Below are 15753 nucleotides of genomic sequence, written 5' to 3' on the forward strand. Positions count from 1 at the left end.
GAAAAAATTAACAAGGGTTGAGATTGAATTTGAAACTCTTCAAATAATTTCTTTAGGCAATTTTAATAATTTTAATATTGAGCCGGAACGCTATCGCAAATTTAAAACAATTATGAACTAATTTAAAATTACTTTTCAAAATTTTCGAAAGTCAGTTGGACCTGTGCCCCAGCTGGTGCTATATTGGCTCCACCAATGGTCTCACCGTCTCAGATTCAAGTATAAAGAGATAGTTTACTTGGAGGTGGGGAGGGAGGTGCAATGTTAAAACCAAAAAAACAGAGAAAGGTTGAGCTCATTTTATTTTTTCTTTTTCCTGTTTTGATACGTTGGCACTTGTATCATGCACCGCGTAATTATCACTTGCATACTGGAATTTAATTTTTATCTGGTTACAGTTTATAGATATATTATAATTTCTAACCATTAGCCTAGATAACATTTATAGTACGGACAAAATCTATTGAGATGAGTTTTAAAATCTACTCACACTAACAATGTTAAAATAAAAATCTACCCATATAACACTTTATTATTTTATTTCCGTAAGCAGGTGTCACTCTTACTTTTACATTTGAATAAAATTGGAGATTCGAGAGAATGGGAAAGGGGCTAACCACAAAAGGATCCGTACATCAGATATAAGAAACCTAATCTATTTTACAGGGGTTGTCATTTTCACCAAGGGAAACAACAGGCAATTTGCCACAATCATAGCCGGCAATTTTAAAAAGAAGCCCACCCAAAAGGGTCCTATAGAAAATAACATCTCTCAAGAATTTCATCCACCAATTTGACCCTCCAATTTGTAACCATCCAGAAAAGTACGACCCTATAACCAGCCCTGTCACACGCCATTTTCTTTCCTTCACGTATCCATCTATAGCTTGAGCAACATTATTGTCTCCTGTTGTAGCAATGTGGCCTTTAGTTTTAATTAATAAATTACCAATGTGACGGCCAAGTACCACGGCGTCTTCAAGAGCCTGACAGCCGCCTTGTCCGAGTTCGGGCGTCATCGGGTGCATGGCGTCTCCGGCCACCGTGACGTTTCCTTTACTCAGATTTCCAAAAAAGACGTTCCATGGATGTCTAAACATCAATGGTGCCCAATGCAACGTTGAAACATCAGAACGCTGAACAATGTCCAAGAAAAATGGGGGCAAGACCTTGGCATACTTCTCGAGTACTTTTTGAATCAGCTCAGGATTTCCTGCCTTGTTTTCCCCTGAAATGTACATGAAAAACATCCTTACATTAATTCAATGTCTCATTCTCCATGGAGTATTTGTTAGCTACACAAAATATCCAATCACATGACATAGACAGTGTATACACTCGACCAGAGTTATAGTGCTCTTTCAAAATTATGGGCTTTTGGTCATTTTCCCCTTACAAAAATACCAACCTTCAGCGGAAGATTTACAAACGAGGAACTAATAGATCTCCTTATCATTGAGAGGCACATATCCAGCCCTCATGCCCGCATCGACAAATTGCCTTAATTCTTTGTTCAGCCCATGGCCCTCAGGAAACACAGCCAAGCCAAGCCCGGCTGATCGGCCGGCATTTAATGTTAGGAAATTAGTGGGTAAACCAGGACCGCAGCTAAAATGAAATTGGAAGAAAAATAAAGAACAAGCACAATAGAGGACACCAGAAATTACGTGGTTCGGCTTTTAGCCTACATCTACGGGCGAAGACAGAATGAAATATTTTACTATTGAAAAGGAGTTACAAGTATTATAGTATTTTAGCTCACTTCCCAAAACCCCAATACACCCAAACTCAATCACTGTAACAAGAGCTTATAAATGCAAGCTCTCTAAATTCTCTCCTAAGTACTAAATTGCTCTCATAAATGGAATGAATAAGCTCTTCATTTGCACTTGTATTTATAGCAAAATGATGGCCAAGAAAGTCAAAGCCGTGGGTATCAAAATCTTCTTCAAAACCGTGTTCATCAAAGCTTGGTGGGTGAAAACCGTGTTCAATCTTCAAAGCCATGTGCCACCATTCTTTGTTTATGTAAAGCTTCTAGATGCTAGATGCAGTCGATATTGACATTCTCCCACTTGGAGATTTGATTGAGAATCAATCAATCTCCACACCATCCTATCTGCTTCGCCTTAAACATGTTGCCTACGTTTCTGCTAGACCACAAGAGGATATACTCCAAACAAACTTATCAGTATTTATCGGCTTGGTCAACACATCTGCTAGGTTCTCTTTGGTATGGATTTTCTGCAAATCCACACTTCCATCTTCCACTACTTCACGAACGAAGTGATACTGGACTCCTATGTGCTTTGTCCTGGAATGAAAAGGCTGGATTCCTTGCAATGTGCAAGGCACTCTGACTGTCACAAAACACAGGAATTTTCTGTTGTTTGTGCCCGAGCTCCTCCAATAATCTTTGTATCCAGATAGCTTCCTTGCAAGCTTGTGTAGCTGCCATGTATTCTGCTTCTGTTGTAGATAATGCCACAACGGTCTGCAGTTTCGAAACCCAGCTTACAGTTGCTCCTGCAAGTGCAAACACATAACCAGTAGTGGATTTCCTTTTATCAAGGTTTCCTGCAAAATCTGAATCCACATAGCCCCTGACAGTAAACTCTGATCCTCCATAACATAATGCAACATCTGAGGTTCCTCTGATGTATCTCAGAATCCTCTTCACAGTTATCCAATGCTCTCTACCAGGATTCGCCATGTATCGACTGACTGCTCCCACTGCTTGTGCAATGTCCGGTCTTGTACATATCATAGCGAACATTAAACTTCCCACTGCTGATGCATACGGTACTCGAGACATCTCCTTCCTCTCTGCTTCATTGCTAGGACACATACTTGAGGATAATTTGAAATTAACAGGAAGTGGGGTAGAAATTGACTTACAATCTTGCATGTTGAAGCGTCGCAAGATTTTCTTTAAGTAATTCTTCTGCGAAAGCTAAATCTTCCTGTTATTTCTGTCTCGGTGAATTTGCATCCCTAGAATCTTGTTTGCTGGTCCCAAGTCCTTCATTTCAAACTCCTTAGCTAACTGCGCCTTCAATTCTTGGATTCGATCTTTGTTGGGACCTGCTATCAACATGTCATCCACATACAACAGCAAAATGATGAAATCATTATCTTCAAACCTCTTGTAATATGCACAATGGTCTGAACTGAGTCTGTTGTATCCAAGGCTCATAATGAAGGAATCAAATCTCTTATACCAACACCTCGGCGCCTGTTTGAGACCGTATAGAGATTTATTCAACCTGCAAACCAAGTTCTCATTTCCTGTTTCTGCAAAACCTTCTGGTTGGAGCATATATATTTCTTCTTCAAGTTCTCCATGAAGAAATGCAGTTTTCACATCTAACTGCTCTAGATGTAAGTCAAATGTAGCACACATCGCCAAGACTATTCTGAAGGTTGTGAGTCGAACCACCGGAGAAAATATCTCGTTGAAGTCAATACCTTCTTTCTGAGCATATCCTTTCACCACCAATCTCGCACGATACCGCTCTACTTGGTCATTACCATCACGTTTGATCTTGTAGACCCATTTGTTTCCAATGGCTTTTCTTCCACGTGGTAGTGGTATAAGTTCCCATGTCTTGTTCTTGTGTAGAGCTTCTATTTCTTCTTGTATTGCTGTCATCCACAAAGCAATATCTGAGCTTTCTAAAGCTTTATGGAAAGTTGATGGCTCTCCATCCTCCGTTAGAAGACAGTATACAACGTTGATCTCTGTGACATACTCCGAGTGCCACGCCAGCGGTCGTCTCTCACGAGTTGACTGGCGAACTTCTGGAGCCTCAGACTCTACTGGTTCTTGTTCCTCGTGCTCTGGTGCTGCTTCAGAAGAATCTGAATTTTCTGAATTATTTTCAACATATACCGGCACAATCTCTGACTTTTCTTTTACAGTGCCATCATCTCCATCTTTTCTTTGCAGTTGATCTTCTACAAAAATAACATCTCTGCTGATGACGATCTTGTGGGCAGTGGGGTCCCACAGACGATACCTCTTTACTCCATCAGCATACCCCAAGAAGATACATCTTCTAGATTTTGGATCTAACTTTGTTATTTCTTGGGCATTGTACATCACGTACACAGGACATCCAAATGCATGTAGGTAGGAATAATCAGTTGGCTTTCCAGTCCACATCTCCATCGCTGTCTTCAGTCCAATAGCTGTAGATGGCGATCAATTTACTATATAACAGGCAGTTTTGGCTGCTTCTGCCCAGAATGAATTGGGTAGACCAGCAGTCTTCAACATAACTCTTATTCTTTCTGTAAGAGTTCTGTTCATCCGCTCCGCCACTCCGTTTTGTTGAGGAGTGTATGCCACCGTGAACTGCCTCTGAATACCTTCTTGCTTCCAGAAAGCAAGAAACTCGCCGTCTGTATACTCTCCACCATTATCCGTCCTCAAGCACTTGATCTTTTTACCAGATTCAAGTTCCACCCGAGCTTTGTATTCTTTAAACACTAGAAATACATATGACTTTTTCTTAATTGGATACACCCAACATCTTCTGGAATAATCATCAATGAAAGTCACCATGTACTTTGCACCTCCCATGGATATATCTGGTGATTCCCAAACATCAGAATGAATCAAGTCTAGAATGCATTTACTTCTAGCAATAGATCTACTGAATTTTAATCTATGTTGCTTACTTGTAACACAATGCTCACAAAATGGTAAACTTATCGATTTGAGCCCCGGAAGTAATTTTCGCTCAGAGAGAATCTTCAAACCTTGTTCTGACATGTGACCAAGTTTGAGATGCCACATCATCGTTGATTCTTCTCCATTTGACACGACACACGCATTAGCCTCCTGTAGTGTTTCTCCTTTAAGCATGAATAAATTAGCATCGATCTTTTTTGCCTTCATCAATACAAGCGTGCCTTTAACGATCTTCATAATTCCATTCTCCACATGAGTTTTGTACTCATGACTATCCATTTGTCCCAAAGACAATAGATTTTTCTTCAGGCCGTTGACATGTCGTACCTTTCCAATTGTGCGAATTGTACCATCAAACATTTTTATTTTGATAGTACCAATACCAGCGATCTCCAAAGCATGATCATTACCCATATATACAGATCCTCCTGAGATAGGTTCATATGTGTGGAACAATTCTCTCCGAGAGGTCATGTGCCAGGTAGCTCCTGAGTCTATAAGCCAGACATCAGACAGTCATTTTTTGCCTTCTGAAACAGTTGTTGCCTCGCTGTAAAGAATTTCGCCATCATCCGAGGTACTCGCTACACAACCCTGAGTATTTGATGACTCAGGTTCTTTGCCTTCTTTTCTCTTCTGGTTACTCCAACATTCTTTCTTGACGTGCCCTTTCTTGCCACATTTGTAGCATTTAACATTCTTCTTACTTCTGGATTTTGATCTACCTTGATTTTGACTCCCACTGGGGCCACGTTCCGTTGATCTCCCTCTCGTCACTGATAGCGCTTCTGCTTGCTGCGAACTTGCTTGTCTGTTTTCCTTATTTTTTCGCCTGCTCTCCTCATTTAATACGGAGGCTGCAACATCGTCGAAAATTAGACTCTCCACTGGATTGTTGTTCGTCAGGTTGATGATGAGTTGATCATACGAATCTAGTAGACTTTGAAGTAGAAGCTCTGCACGTTCATTTTCCTCTATATTATGACCCAACGTTGTGAGTTGTGAAAATAGAGTCTTCAATGTGTTGATGTGGTCGGTCACTATTGTAGATTCCGTCATTCGAAGAGTATAAAGTTTCCTCTTCAAGAAGATTTTGTTGTGTAGTGACTTGGCCTCGTAGAATTTTGTAAGAGTATCCCATATTTCCTTCACTGTATTTTTCTCTGCCACACTGGATAATACTCCGTCTGTAAATGCCAAGTGTAGATCAAAAATGGCGTTGCCGTCTACCTCGTTCCACTTGTCATCAGTTATCTCCATGAGCCTTTCTCCAATTGCTGTCAAGCAATTATTTTTCCTCAATACAGCTTTCATCTTCATTTTCCACAACGAAAAATTATTTCCGTTAAATTTCTCAATTTCATACTTTGCCGTCATTTTGTTGATAAATACTGCACACAAGCAAGTATACCACCTTAAATGGTTGTGAGTATATGTGAGAATGCACACCAGGAAAGTTCCCAGGAAAGACTTGAGGGGTCACAATGGTCCCACTTAAAACCCAGACTCCTTAAGCTCTTATCGCCTTTGTGACAGAACTTTCCTAGACATGTACAAAACCACACAATTGCTTTACTCACACCACTATTCCCTGCTTTGTACCGAAAAATTCTTGGATCGCTTCCACCGTTTCTTGTGAATAGTACTGTATACGTGAATAGTATCATATACGTGAATAGTATCGTATATGCGAACAAAACTGTATACGTGAACAGTACCGTATACGTGAATAGTGTCGTATACATGTACAATGCCGTATATGTGAATAGTACCCCTTACGTGAATAATTCCCGACTCCAAAAATGCAACCAATAGCTCTGATACCACTGTTAGGAAATTGGTGGGTAAAGCAGGACCGCAGCTAAAATGAAATTGGAAGAAAAATAAAGAACAAGCACAATAGAGGACACCAGAAATTACGTGGTTCGGCTTTTAGCCTACATCCACGGGCGAAGACAGAATGAAATATTTTACTAGTGAAAAGGAGTTACAAGTATTATAGTATTTTAGCTCACTTCCCAAAACCTCAATACACCCAAACTCTCTCAATCACTGTAACAAGAGCTTATAAATACAAGCTCTCTAAATTCTCTCCTAAGTACTAAATTGCTCTCATAAATGGATGAATAAGCTCTTCATTTGCACTTGTATTTATAGCAAAATGATGGCCAAGAAAGTCAAAGCCGTGGGTATCAAAATCTTCTTCAAAACCGTGTTCATCAAAGCTTGGTGGGTGAAAACCGTGTTCAATCTTCAAAGCCATGTGCCACCATTCTTTGTTTATGTAAAGCTTCTAGATGCAGCCGATATTAACATTTAACGGTTCAGAAAGTCCCAGCCACCATGCCACCGTTGAGTGTATCCCATCACATCCAATCAAAAACTACATAGCCAAAGCCGCAATCATATAAAATTAATATACAAATACTAAACAATCAAAGGAAAAGCTGAGGCTAAGTTCTAGCTTTAGTTAGAATTCAGGTCCCAAGTTCGAACCTCACTGATGTACACTTGTGTTAATGAAGAAAACTGCAAAGAAAGTATGCGTTAGTTAATTATTACCTTTGTTTTAACTATTGTACCATCAACCAAATGTATGAAAACAGGGGACGAACCATCATGTGTTTGTGAATCAATTGCAGCAATCTTGGAAGAGAAATGGATTGTGCCATTTGGCAATTCGTCTGCCAAGGTTTGTAGTAACTTTTTGCGATGTATGAATCTGGGTCCAGATCCATCCCTGCTTATAAAAGATAAAACATCTCCCGCCATTAAGAACTAAAATACATAGGATTTGCTAATAATAAGCAAATATGTACATCATTATATTCAAGGCTAGCTTGAAGTTAGAAAACTCACCCGAATTTTCCAGTTAAGGACGTCTCTTGAGTTGCTCCAGTTCCAAGATTTGTTACAGATATCCTGTTAATAACATAACAAAAATATATGGAATTTTAAGGCGGACAAAACTAAAATGTAGAAAAAATATATACTCAAACAATGTGTATATCTTTTTTATGCATTCGAATTTGTAGTTTTTATTTGTCCATATGTTAAAAAAAAATGCCACTATTATGATTTTATTCATAAGAGTCATGTTCAGGTGTGAGTGCCGGCACATCTTTATAGTATTATTAAAAAAAAAATTGCACACCTTTCACACTATTATGCACCTTTATAGTTTATATGAATATGAATGTATAGGGATGAGTCAGCAAAAGATTTTATCCAGATGTCCCCAAATATTTTCATCTAAGAATGAAGGCATGACCCATACCAATATGAGATTCTAAAAACTATAATTCAAAGAAATTTTAAATTATACCTATTAACAGGAGGGTAAATGGAAGCAAGCTTGTGAGAAACGCCAAGAGCATCAAGAGCAAGCCAAGCATTTGGGGCAAAACTTATGGCAGCACCAGTGCCTCGGAGCCCATCCGATTTTTCTAAAACCAAGGGTTCAACTCCAAGTCTCTTGAGAGCCAAAGCTGTTGCCAATCCTGCTATACCTGCTCCAATTATTACAACATCTTTTTCTACCATTGCCATGATCTCTCTAATTAAGTGCAGCACTGTCTCTTGTTTGATTGCATAACGAGCACCGCAGTCTCAAATTTATACCACAATTGTATTTGTACGTGATGAAAGCAATGACATACACGAGTAATGACTGAGAAGACGCAATGTTTTTCTTGTAAAACAAGGAACTAATGAGTTACTGAAGCAAAGAGGAAAAGTCCTGCCGCCTTTGTTTTGGGCTTGAGGTCAGCGAACGGAACATGCAGTCGTTGATCTTTTTATTTTTCATTATCTGTTTTTTTACTTTAATTGATTTTTCCTTCAATCATTGATCTTTAATTATAAAAATGTGAGTACGAAAAAAGATCAACATATTGCATTCGAATTCTACATCTACTTCCAATGATTTTTTTGTTTAAAAAAAAAATCTTAACGCGAAAAGTTAGGAAATGTAGCTCAACAAAAAAAAAAAAAAATGTCAATGTCTATGGGTTATGACTTTTCTTATCTGGCTTCTGCTGAATATACATGTCAATTATCAACTGGAAGTCGAGAATTCGATTTTGATTATTCTCTAATATTCTAATCTTAACACGAAAAATGAAAAGAAAAAGAAAATTTGTGAAAGGGTCGAAACTATACTTGTACCATCAAAGATGATCTTTCCAACTTCTTGACTTTTAATAATCATTTGTTTAATACAAAGATCAATCGTCAAAAGATCATTCCAATTCTTTTTTCACATGTTCAAAATTCATATTTCTTTATGTGCATGTGGAGGAAAAATTCTTATTATCATGAATTTAGCGAGATTTAGTAGACTCAGTAATCAATTTTGATGAAGCGGAAACGTTATTAAACTTGAGAGTAAAAGAAACTAAATGAATAAAATTAGGGTTTTGAACCATTTTTATAACAAATTTAAATATCGCGAATTTATTAAAATAGGTAAATCCAAAATATGATATGATAATTAAATTCTCCTAATCAAAATAATAAAAGGAAAATAAACAACACTCAAATCCCCGTTCTAAAAAAAAGGATAAAAATCCTAGAAGAATAAAGAAAAATAGGAAAAAAATTTAAAACTAAAAAACGACCAGGAAAGAAGCAAAATTTCTAGCTCGACCATGAGGCAGAACGGTTTAAGCAATTTTAGGTTTTGTTTCTCTCATCACAAGCTTTGAACCGATATATTATACGCTAAAAACAGACACACAATACCCTACATCAAATTTTATGTATGCGAACTAGTTGAATTAGTAAAATATCCAGTGTTAAGAACAAAAAGTTTATGTTTCGAATTCTGCTCGCATGACCGGAAAAGAAATTGAATTATTGTCACTACTAGAAAAATGGTCTTTACTGACTTTAGAATAGTGTCAGAAATTACTTTCACTGACACTTGTTAATTGTGCCAGTAATTTGGGAGTTAAAAATAGTGACAATTGTAAGTGGTGTCAGTGATTACTATTGCTACAGTATCACCGATATTATGACACCATAGTGTTAGTAGTTATTGATATTTTATTAGTGTATATGATTACTGTTACCATGGTATCACTAGTTAATTTATTTTTTAAAAAATAAAAAATTAAATTGGATCATTGCCTATTGATTTATTTGTAAAATTAAAAGCACCACAAAATAACAAAAAGAAATTTATTTATATCACAAAATCTTTCATTTCACATTTAAATATTATTAGCATATATTACAAATTGAACTTCAATAGCCAAAATATGAGATATCCTACTCTCATAACTAAATAATCCAAATTCAATACATAAAAATTAGTCTCTATCCCTATCTGACCAACTTCCATCAGAATTAGCCTCATCACTTCTGCTTTCACTGTGATAATTGGAGCGCCTCCGACTCCAAGTTGTTTCATGAACTTGACATTCATCATCATGGCTTCTGCCAGAACCACTTTTCACACGATCAGCCTCCCTTGATCTAGACCTTCTGTAATGATGCCTGCATAAGAACTTACAAAACTATAAATAACCAGAAGATTTCTAACATCAGCAGTAAATACATTAAATAATGAAATTTGATCATAGTTTGGATCATCATCCCTTGTACATAAGATTGCAATGCTACATCACCAATAGACCAAAAAACCAACAGAAGAACTTTCTTTAAATCTTGCATTGTGAGAACATCTTTTCATTATTCATTGCTTCTAAGAAAACCGAGTTAGGAGACTTGAAGAAAACACAAATGAAGAGAACAATACTATGAAGAAACCTCTCAAAATCATCGGTCAAACATGGGAGTTTAAACTAAAAAATTCAAATAACAGAAAGTGAATTAAATAAACAAGAGTTCATATATACCAAGTATAGTTTTTAGTGTCTATGACTAGTAATGAAAGCATACTTGTCAGCATTAGTTGAATCTATCTTGTTCCTCGTTTGTCCTGAGCGTTCTTGATTCTAGGTCCTAGATTCATCAGAATAACCAAATAAAGCAGCCATCTTTTTCACCCAATATCTCGGAGGTGGTTTATCCCAATCAGCCCATTCATAGTCTCCGCCAGGGTTGCGGAAACAATGGATAAAATTGCAAACCATTCCACGAGAGCATGTCTGTTAAAATATGCCCAACGAAGATAATAAGAGTGTAAAAGAAAAGAAGAAAAGAAACAAACTCATTTCATATCAAAAGCAAAATGGCAAAGAAAAAAGCAAGTGTATAAGCCGCACAATTATAACTCTAAAAAATGAGACAATTGGCTGTACCTTTAGTCTTGACTTCATATATTCCCCACATATGGCAATCTTCCATCTAGTCACATTAATAAATTCACATGTGATATGTCAAGAAACACACAAATAAATAAACCATCACCATCCAGAAAATGACAAGCTGTAAAATTCAGTAAACAGTAATGTGTTGATTACAATTTAAGCATGGAGAAAAATTTCAGATTAGACTATGTCAACAGTGTCCACAGATAGTTAAAAGATGGGAGAATGTGCTGGCGTTCACTAAACATATAATTTTTCACAGCTTAACCCATTGCAATTTTACCAGTGTCAAGTCTAAAGGAAACTAGTCAGGAATCTTTTGTAAAGTAAATAAATAGTGAAACAACTGTTCTCATAGCAATAAAATGAAATTATTTTAATATTTTTCTTCAACTTTCAGACCAATCAAACAAGTAAAGCAATTTTAGTACAATGCACAGCAATTTAAGCTGAATGAACAATTGGAACAATTACGGAACAACTAGACCCCAACGAATACTGCAAAAACAACCCTTAAACAATGACTTAAGAAAGTAAAAGCTTCTCTTAAGAAAGTAGAAGCTTCTCCTAGATCATGCCTTTTCAATCTCCCTTTGCTAAGAAAGCTGCCCTGGTATTTAAGACTACCCAAATCCTATCAACATGTTGAGACATTCAAATACAGCCTCCAAGAAGACATGCTGTAAGATTTACAACTGAAGTCTGTCGGATAAATCAAATCTTATACCCAATGCCAAGAGCTTTAATTCAATCCATTTTAACAGGCACCAATTAACAGGAATGCAGGCAGACAAAGAGGATCAAAATGACAGGATATCAGTATTCTGGAATTTCTATCAGAAAAATGAAAAGTGGCAAGGCCTATTCACTGAGAGCCAAACATTTTTTAAATAGTAGTTACTTTATATAAAACAAATAAATATAAAGTAGAAAGTAAGCTCCAACAATTCTTCACAAAGACCTGTTTCCCAACAAAGTAACGACCATTGACAGAATGGTAAGCGAGAACAGCTGATTCCAGCGACTTATAGTGAACATAGACATTTCCTCTCAAGTGGGAAGAACCATTTCTACACACCTGCACATATTTGTTAGTTAGTATAAGCAGAAAAGGAAGAAACCCATGCCTAAATCTTACAGAATACTGAGTCTACAAGAAATGCTAAATAATGTCCATAGAGTTTCAATTAATCTGGGAGGCCAGAGAATGATTAAAGAAAGAGTAATGAAAGAACCACAACCATCTTGTACAAACAAGGGCATACAAACTAATATGGCATGAGGAGATTGATTGTATAAAACCATCCAAGGTCTACATAATTGAAAAAAATAACTGTTATCACTTTTCAGCCAAGCTCTTCATACCACATCAGTTGGTACACACTAAGCTGTAAAAATTTGTTTGTGGCTCTGTCATTATTGTCAAAGAAAATGGTAACAACTAGTTTTCTTCATATTTATCATTTTTGTTAATCTCAAAATTGCGATATTTGAAAAACCTAAGAAAAGGGTAATAGAAATAAAGAAACTTGAGAAACTCCAAGACAGCAAGTACATTTACAGAAAATAGTTAACAACCTTGAAATTGACAATTTCACTAAACTTCAGGAACTCCGTATGAACATCCTCATAAAATTCTTCATAAGAGCGTTCAACTTCTTTATCTGTATATTGAAAAAAAAGAAGGCAAATCAACCAAAAAAAATTTTTGCGTATGTTAACATCAGAAGCATAAAATCAAAAGAAAAGTATGAAAGTATAGTCTGTCAAGAACAACTTAAAGTTATAGGTGAATGAAGTAAAATGGAAAAAAAATGACTGCAGCTAGAACAACAACACCAGGTAGTATGACTGCAGCTAGTGGTGCCATATCAAAGCCAATGCTCCGCTTGCTGCAGATAAAATAGAAAAGGTAAAAGAAATAATTAACAAAGACATAAACGCCATACTTATCCTAATTTTATCTGTTTACAGAATGAAGATAACATATCTCAAAAGTTGAACATGTAAAGCCTTTCCCCATATAATAATTAACAAGGAACTTTCACAGTTTCACCACCTCAATGACCACATTTAAATTAATTTGTTCTATACCTTTTGGAAAGAGCACGGGAAGGAGAGAGTGATTTTGGCCGATTCCTCAATCTGTCACTTGAATGGGAACACGATCTATGTCTACGCCTTCTTTCTTTGTGTCTATTATACTCACGATACATACAAAAAAAAGTGATTAATTTCAATTATTGAGCATCAAAGATGCATTTCACACTTGTAAATAAAGTTTAGGGTTTTTGTTTTCTAATTTATTTGGTTCTTTCATCAATCATTTAATCAATTTTCTATAGATCTGATCTAAAAATATAAAAATCAAGAAATTAATCACTCTTTTTTTAATAAAAAAAATTAAATTACAACCTGATTCCATCATTTTCTAAAATTCACGAAATAAAGAGATAACACATGTAAAAAATTTTCAAATCTAATCTGAAAATAGCCATCTATTGCACATGCCTCGCTTCTTATCTTTTATCTTTATTATGAATGAAAAGAACAGCGGCTGATGGTCGCCTGGACGATGATGACGAGCAACGATGAGAGCCGAAGCGAAATGACCGCGACAAATGAGAGGCGATACCGCCATGACGAATGAGAGACAACGATCATGAAGACTGGATGACGATCGCAAGGGGAGGCAAAGCGACGACCGCGAAGACTAGATGACGGCAGTTTGGGCAAGGCAGTGAGATAGGAGATCGTGTTTTGAGAGTTAGAAAATTAAGGTTCTTTCATTTCTACTTATAAGTTCTTTTTCTAATTGGTTTTTTGTGTTTATATAAATGTTTTTTTGGCTAATACCTTAAAAAACAGTTACAATGGTTTTTTTCTTAAATTTAAAAGTTTGACTGTTAGAAGTCTTGGGTTTGAGTTGTATGTGGAACAAGATTAGAATTATTATATTTTTTCAACTGATACTTTAGTGTCAGAGATCTCTGATGTCTAACTTACAGACACCATCGTATCAGTAATTTGTGATACTTAAATGTTAAATACGGAAAATGGTCCACATGCATGTAAATATTTGATACTTTTAAAAAAGTGTCAAGAGTTAAGTATCAGTAAAGACCATTTTTCTAATAGTGTGTTTAGCTAAATATTAAAAAAAATCTGCTTATTTTGTATCAAATATTAAGAAAGTTTAATAATAAAAGATTAATTACAGTGTTCTTGCTGCATATTGTTAGAAGGTCAATTAAAACTATCTGACCATATTCAAGTGGGGGTATACCACCCTCAACAGATTATAATCAAAATAATTCAGACATAATTTTAATAAGTAAACTTTGGACTATAATACTAATAGATGTGATCAGTCGCACATATGTACATAAAAATATCGGTTGATAAAACAACTATTAGTTATTGGAATAGTGAGTCAATACCACTTGCAAATGCTAATGGCAGAACAAAGGATAAAGACAAGCATCCTCTTTCGGAAAAAGGACACTTGCACTCTCAAATTTTGGGGAAATAACCACAAAAAATCATAAATTTTCAATAAGAGGCATCAAGGTCTGCTTTTAACTACAATATCTTTTGATTCTAAAAATCTAAAAAATCCTAAAATTTTATAATAAATAGAAATATGGCATTAAAATAATTGTAATAATATAAATTATTTTTAATAATTTTAATATTTAAAAATATTTCTACATTTTACGATCTATTTGACTATTTTTTTAATATTAAAGTAATTTTAATAATAAACAGAAACATAATATTAAAATAAATAAATAAAAATTATTTGAATATTATGTAAAAAATAATTTAATATATTAATGGGGAGACATTTTGTTAATTGTGAAACCTAATTAATCCAAAGATTTATTTAAAATATTTATAATAATTGCAAATATATTATTAAAATAAATATAATATTTTAAATTTGAAAAACAATTTAATATCATTAGTCTATTAGATAGATTATATTAGTTATATTAAATTTATATTAATTAAAAAAATTTTAAATCAATTTTCTATTACTATATTTAAAGGATATTATGGTAATAAAAAAGAGTTTTGATATTCCTTTTTAAAAATTTGGGAATCTTTATACCTATTTCTTCAGATCTTAAGTGTATAGGTGTTCTTTTTTTTTTTTTTTTATGTATATAATAATGGGCCTAAAGGCAAGAGATGTTCATGAATTTTTCAAACATAAAAAATCTCCCGCAGTCCCACGTCTCTCTATGACTCCTTCGACTAACTTCACCCTCCTTTTCCCCTCTCAGCCCTTCACAAGTAGGCTTATGGAATCGGCATCAAGATGCGAAATATTGCTACCCATTTGTCATATCGCAGTTGCAGATTTAATACAGCAATAAACTTCCAGCCAAAGAGTGGGGCCAAAATCATAATTGAAGAAGGCACCCTCCATTACTTATCCTTATAATCCAAAGGCCAGGATAGAAAGATAGGTTTTATTAAGGTAAAAACGATAGTGTACTACGAAAATATCAGCATTTTTTCTACTAGTCTTTTGGATTCAAACTCCGAGGATGTGGAGTCGTAAGAGTTAAGAAAAATATTTTCAATTTGCCTATCCTATACTTTTTTTTAAAAAAAAATGAAAAAAATGTGGTAAGTCAATTTTCTTTTTTCGCTTCATCGTTTTCAAACATACAATACTTAATAATTTTCAATGTTTCGAACAAAGTCAAACTGCTTAAATTTTACTAGAATGATTTATGAAGATTTGGATTGGGGATAGAGTAGTTGAGTGAA

General features: G+C 35.3%; 1 long non-coding RNA gene and 1 other non-coding gene across 3 annotated transcripts; both read right to left on the minus strand.

The window, feature by feature from the left end:
* Nucleotides 1–514: 514 nt before the first annotated feature.
* On the minus strand, nt 515–8270 carry LOC102622392 (monooxygenase 2). The gene is made up of 6 exons (XR_008056699.1): nt 8022–8270; nt 7556–7618; nt 7259–7436; nt 7019–7079; nt 1409–1576; nt 515–1228 (listed from the first exon to the last, which is right to left on the minus strand). It is a non-coding gene; the product is annotated as a monooxygenase 2 (transcript).
* Nucleotides 8271–9880: 1610 nt separating this feature from the next.
* On the minus strand, nt 9881–12659 carry LOC107176035 (uncharacterized). 2 transcript variants are annotated; one of them, XR_008056700.1, is made up of 3 exons: nt 12550–12659; nt 10963–12049; nt 9881–10195 (listed from the first exon to the last, which is right to left on the minus strand). It is a non-coding gene; the product is annotated as an uncharacterized LOC107176035 (long non-coding RNA). The 2 variants fall into 2 exon arrangements; XR_003065555.2 differs by lacking the exon at nt 12550–12659 and having other exon boundaries at nt 10963–12538.
* Nucleotides 12660–15753: the final 3094 nt, after the last annotated feature.

The sequence above is a fragment of the Citrus sinensis genome, chromosome 7 (assembly GCF_022201045.2).
Source record: "Citrus sinensis cultivar Valencia sweet orange chromosome 7, DVS_A1.0, whole genome shotgun sequence".
In the NCBI taxonomy this organism is placed as follows: domain Eukaryota; kingdom Viridiplantae; phylum Streptophyta; class Magnoliopsida; order Sapindales; family Rutaceae; genus Citrus; species Citrus sinensis.